We start from the raw sequence: 6,020 nt of genomic DNA, 5'->3' as shown, positions 1-6,020 counted from the left end.
CAAACCTATAAACCAGACTTTTAAACCATCTTGCATTCTGGGCTGCAGGCCAAAAAGGCCTCTCTTTAGCAAGTTATATTTTTTTTCCTTCTCTGCCTTCAGACAGGAGAGTTTCTACTTAGGCTTGTCTCTTTTTGGTAGAACATTACTGAGGCTTAAAAATATAGTCCATGAAGATCCAGCATCCTGCCACTTTGTTATCAAGCCTCTAATTAATGCTTTAACCTTAGCAAGTACATGGACTGAGCACCGATATACCAAAGGTGACATTTTAATCATCTGCTTTGCTATTGTATAACATAGCTTTCCATTTCCAACAGCTGAGGTAATATTTAAAAGTGCACCTTTTTTAAAAAAAGTGTTATGGAAGTGACTTCATTCTCCTCCACCAACTCTAAAATAACCCGCCCCCATCATAGGATCATTCATTTGCAACCCTAAATTCTAGAACTCATTTTTATATCAATTAGAGGCTTTTCTAATGTAAGAGAAAATATGACTTGAGAAACAAGCAAAATGTATTTTAATGGGTCACATAACTAAAAAGTCCAGGTTGACTAGCTTGAAGACACCCCTAAATTCAGAAGTATCAAAATGGTGGCCAGCAGTTCTAGGACTACATCTTCTGAGGTTCAAATCTATGGAAAAGAACCCATGTATGTTTGGCCACTTGATTAAAAGGACTAGCTTTAGGATTACCTTTAACCCAAGCCAACTGGTTTGATTTGGATCATATATCCACCCTTAACTCAACAACTTAGGCAGGGAAATGGCAAGATTTATTGTCCTATGCCCACCAGTATCTGAAAGGCAGAGTCAACTCCATCTGAAGCCAGCATGTAGAGACTGTGAAAGGCAGTTGTTTACCCCAAGGAACTGGAGTAGTAACCCCATAGTTACTAGAATGGCAGAACAGCAACTAAGTCCTCAAGAACCAAAATCTCAGATATCCCTGACAGCAGTGGTTCATAATAAGGAGCTAGTTGGCTCCTCGAGAGATATTTGTCAAAATCTAAAGACACTTTTGATTGTTATAACTTGGGGCAGGGAAGTTAGGGAGGGAGCGGGGAGATAGATGCTATGGACATCCAGTGGTAAAAGGCCAGGAATGCTACTAAACATCATACAATCACAGGCTAACACCCTACAATAAAGAATTACACAGCTTAAAATGTCAGTAGTGCCAAGGTTGATGTACCTGACCTATAGTAACGGAGTTGAAGTATTTCCACTTGGTTGCACCAAAAGAAATGGAAATATAGGATGGATCAGGCACAGAATATAAACATACTTAGAAGGCACACTACCCAGTCAATTTAGAGGACTAAATGGGAAATTCCCAAACACCAGACAAATAATATCTGAGACCTATATGCATATATTGTTCACCATATCTAAACTACATTTCCAAGAAGATGGCTACAATGTATTTGTTTTCCAACCCATAAAATATGTAGCTTCATACATTAATCATTATACTAAAAATAATACTTAAATATTTAAATCAATGGCCCTATATTTTTATTCTCCTCGACTTTCCTGTAGCATTTAAGATTTTTGACTACTTACTCGTCTCACATGAAATTCTTTTTTCTCTTTGTTAATGTGGCCCTGTATTTCCCACTATGTCCTATCTGCCCTCTCAGATAACTCTTTGACTTTTATGAACCCAAATAATATCTCTAGGTTGAAGACTCACAAATATATATCACCAGTCCATATTTCTCTCCCCAGGTCTGGTGCCTTGTTTCTAGGGGTCTATTACAGATATCCTCCTGAGTATCTCCCTGTTATCTCAGATAAAACATTGATAACACCAAAACTTTCATTTTCTAAGGCCATCTTTCATGGCATTTTAAGACAAATTTCCTCTTAAAATTTTGAATTGTTCAGGCTGTGGCACCATCTTTGACTCCTTCCACTTCAGGCAACTGTCCCAGCAATTGCCCAGTCCTATCAAGTCTTATTTTGTAATATGTCTTGTACCCTTTCCCTCAATTCCAAGCCCCACTGCCACCAACCTAGTTTAGGTCCTTATTCATTTTTGCTAAACTGTTGTAGAATCCTCCTCACTGATCTCCTACTCCTTCCTTTGCCAATCTATACTCCACACTGTTGTTAAATTATACTTCTGCACAACTGCTTTGATGATATCAACCACTCTGCTCAAAAGTGGTCAAAGTCTCAACCGTCAATAAGATAAAAGGCAATTATTTTAGACCAGAAATCAAAATTCTCAATAATCTGACTTCAGTGTTACTTTTTAATCCTGTTTCCTGCTATTGATCTGTTCAGACTCTTCTCCAAACATAGTGGTTTCCTAACTTTTCTGCATACATCTTCATGATTCTGTTCACACAGTCCTTCCAACCTGTAATACTCTACCCTTTCCTCTCTCCCAAACATACTCTTACCCATTACTTCTCTCCCACTTCTACCCCATGACTGGAACAAATTAGTTCCCACCTTCATACTCAGTTACAATCCCTGTTCCTGATCTGCTTATGACTAAAGGCAGAAGTAATTTCACCAAACCTCCTCTTTCCCTCATATTCCACGGTCCACCTCCAAGACCCTCTTGCTGTTTCTCCAAACAGAACAATGCTCACCTACACTTTAAAACTTAGACCCCCAGATCACTTCTAAATGCAGTCCCCAACTTCTATGCCCAGATCTTATAACTGCTTTTTCCCCCCCTGTTTCAAGTTTCCATCCTCTCTGGTACTCTCCAGCCTCTACCCATCCACACACCTCTCCTACCTCCCAGATTATGGAGTTCTGTTACAAATTCTTCCTGATCCCTACTTGGCCATGTCTCTCCTACACATTAAGACACCTTGCTACTTCATCATGATTCTTCCAAAGTCAACTGTTTGCCAGTAATAAGTCTTCCCTTTGAAAACAGCTCAATGGTTGTCCGAATGGACAGCATGTCAGCACCTCCCCTTTAGTCAGCTCTCTAATTCCTATCCTACTCTAATACATGGGTCTAACTCCAGGTGTCAGACCCTCTCTCCTGGACTAGCATGCCCAGTTGCAGGTAACTGATCAGGACCCACTTTGTTCCCAAGATCTCAAGACACCATGGTCTCTGATGTTGTAAACATTGCCCTTCCTTCAAGCCTAAGCTGAAACCACACTCTTCTCTCCCAATCACTGTTTAAAGAAACATACCCTGACAAGCCATCCCCAAACTAATGTATTTCCTTCTGTTTTTATACTCCAATACTATGTATGGCATATATAATTTACTTGATAATTAATTATGCACTGCCTTTTGACATCTCTCCTACTATTTCCAGTAGCTATTTGAATCTGAGTTCACGTAACTTTTCACATCTTGACTCATCTAGTTCAACTATATGAAGCGTAGTCATTCATAGATGTTAAAAGCATGGCTTGTGAAGCCAGATGACCAGATTTAGTACTGCCTCCATACTAGCTGTGTGATCTCTGATCATGGTTTTTCACGTTTAAAGTGGTAAAATAACAGTCTTGATATCATAAAGATTAAATAAGCTATGCGTATAAAGTGCTTACGACATGCCACTTTTATTCATTTATATTCAGAAAGTATGTGTTACTTTTAAAATGTTATAGAAGGCAATTTTTCTTTTATCTCAGATAACTAATATCCTACAGTTTCTCAGACATCCTTGAGGACTCAGTTCCAAAAGAGCATAGGTTAACAGTCTGCAATGGAAACAAGCAAGTAAGTAGTGAATGTGTAGTCACAGAATCCCTACAAATGGCATTATAAGGCCCTATATTTTGTGCACAAGTTGTTTGCTTTTTGTTCTACTTGCCATTGTCCACTGGTCATGAAAGCCTTAGAACACCAACTTTTGATCTAGAAAAAAAGGTCAGGGGCCTCCAATCACAGAGCCATAGATTTTGAAATCTTGCCTCTGATTGAATCATGCCTGGAAATGCAAGTATTACTTTATAGAGTTTAGGGTTTTAAAGCTGTCTCTGAGCTGCCAAAAGCAATTCACACAGGGAAGTAGTAACACATCAAAAGTAAAATACCTTCCTTTTTTGATTAATTTTACTGCTTAAAAAAGTTTACTGCATGTTCTTGTAATGTCCTTCAACATATTCATTTGTGGTGGAAAGATATAAGGCTAGATCAAAAAATGTATACGTACCGTGTTTAGCATCATTAAAATTTCTACAGAACTCTGCTCGCAATTTTAGTTACTGAACACCAAGTCCATAATAATGACTCAAATACCCCTTACTCCCTTCTCCATATTTTGAATGTCAGGATTGGTTCAAAAGACAAGCTTAAGGAAGAAAGCAGCATGCATTTTCATTTGTTTTTTGAGTACTATGGATGTTGTGATTTCAAGACTCCTCAATATTTGAAGGATGATACAGAATTTCCCAATCAATGGGACCATTAAGCCCATTCAAATTTTTCCCTTTTTTTGTTCCCACTATGTCTTGCAAGAGCAGTGTTCTCTAAAACACCAGTCTAGAATATACAAAAAGTCAAAAACTTTTCCTAAGACATATTCATGCCTCTAAAACTTACCTTGAAAACACCAGCCAACTTGATATAAAAAGACTTCAGACAATTTGATCATAAGCCCTCACTCTCTAAGTTATCAAGGAAGAAAGGTTTAAAGATTTGATTTAAAGAATGTTTTGTTTTTTACCAGATTGAGGGGTTTTGTTTGTTTGTCTTCCAGGCAACAGAGACTTTGTCTATACGCTTGCCAAGCAAACATTCTATGACTTTTAAAATTTCCATCAGGACCAGCGATTTTCAAAAACTTTCCACCCCAAAACAAGGGAGAGATATGATGTGCTCACATCATTACTAGAGTGTGATTTCCAAGGAATAGAGGAATCCCACCACCACTGTCACCTGCCAGGAAGGGGGTAGGCATATTAGAATACCTGAGGAGTTGGAGCATGTTTGAAGAAATTCAAATGACTCTTGTATATAGTCCCCAGTTGTCACATAGGGGCAGGTGTGGATGAGCCCTCTGTTCTAGTCAATAATCCCTGATGTCTGTTGGTTCATTTTCCCTTCATCAACAATTTAATGACTAGTGGAGAGTTTCAGCTCTCACAGAATTTGTATACACAAGTAGAAAGCTGGGAAATATGAAGTGTATCTTTCCTGGTACTAAATGAACTTATTTTCAAGTAAACAGGTAACAACTAATAGATAGTTGGAGTTTTTAAATTATTATTATAAAAGTGCAGCCTGATAAAAATTTGTGGTGATTGGAATTCCAAAAGCCTGGATAACATAAAACAACTACATTTTAAGACAGCAGTTGAAATAACCACTCACCTTTTCATCCAAGGTGAAAAAACAATTTACTCAAGGGAATAAAAATGGATGCTGATTTTGTTCATCTTTATCACCAGTGTAATATACGTGGTAGAGGAAAGTCATTTTTTTAATAAGTAGGCTAATAAACTTTGTAGTTATTTATCAGGCTATTATAATGCAATCCTTTCTATGTATTTCAAATCCCATAAGTTCTTTATTTCTTAATTCCAGAAGGTTGGCAACATAATGGAGCTGAGAGATTTCCTCTGCTACTACATCTCCAGAGTTGAGGCCTCAAACTAGATCACTTTTCCTTTATCTCTATGCAAAGTATAAATTATTAATAACAGAAAACTAGTCAACAGTTGTGTAATCTTTTTACATTAATTTCTCTGACTATATAAGGATTCAATAGCCTTAATAAGATTTTCTCTTAATACTACATTTTTCCTAGAAATTTACAACAGAAGCAAATCCCAAGTCAATATTTACAATAATAGATGAAAATGTCAGCATGAGGGATTATCTAGATCTTTCCATGCTTCCCTTAACCAAACTCAATTAATAATAAACTTTATGTCTTATAAAATATACACAGTCTGTCTCAGTGAATAACAGTTTCTCATAGATGAGGTAGTTTGTATAAAAACAATATACACTGCAGGTAAGAACATAATAGCTTGTATATTAAATTTCTATTGTCTGACAGATGTTTCACACTGTAATTTGT

The sequence above is a fragment of the Leopardus geoffroyi genome, chromosome B2 (assembly GCF_018350155.1).
Source record: "Leopardus geoffroyi isolate Oge1 chromosome B2, O.geoffroyi_Oge1_pat1.0, whole genome shotgun sequence".
NCBI lineage: Eukaryota > Metazoa > Chordata > Mammalia > Carnivora > Felidae > Leopardus > Leopardus geoffroyi.
Note: the sequence above shows the minus strand (reverse complement) of the source record.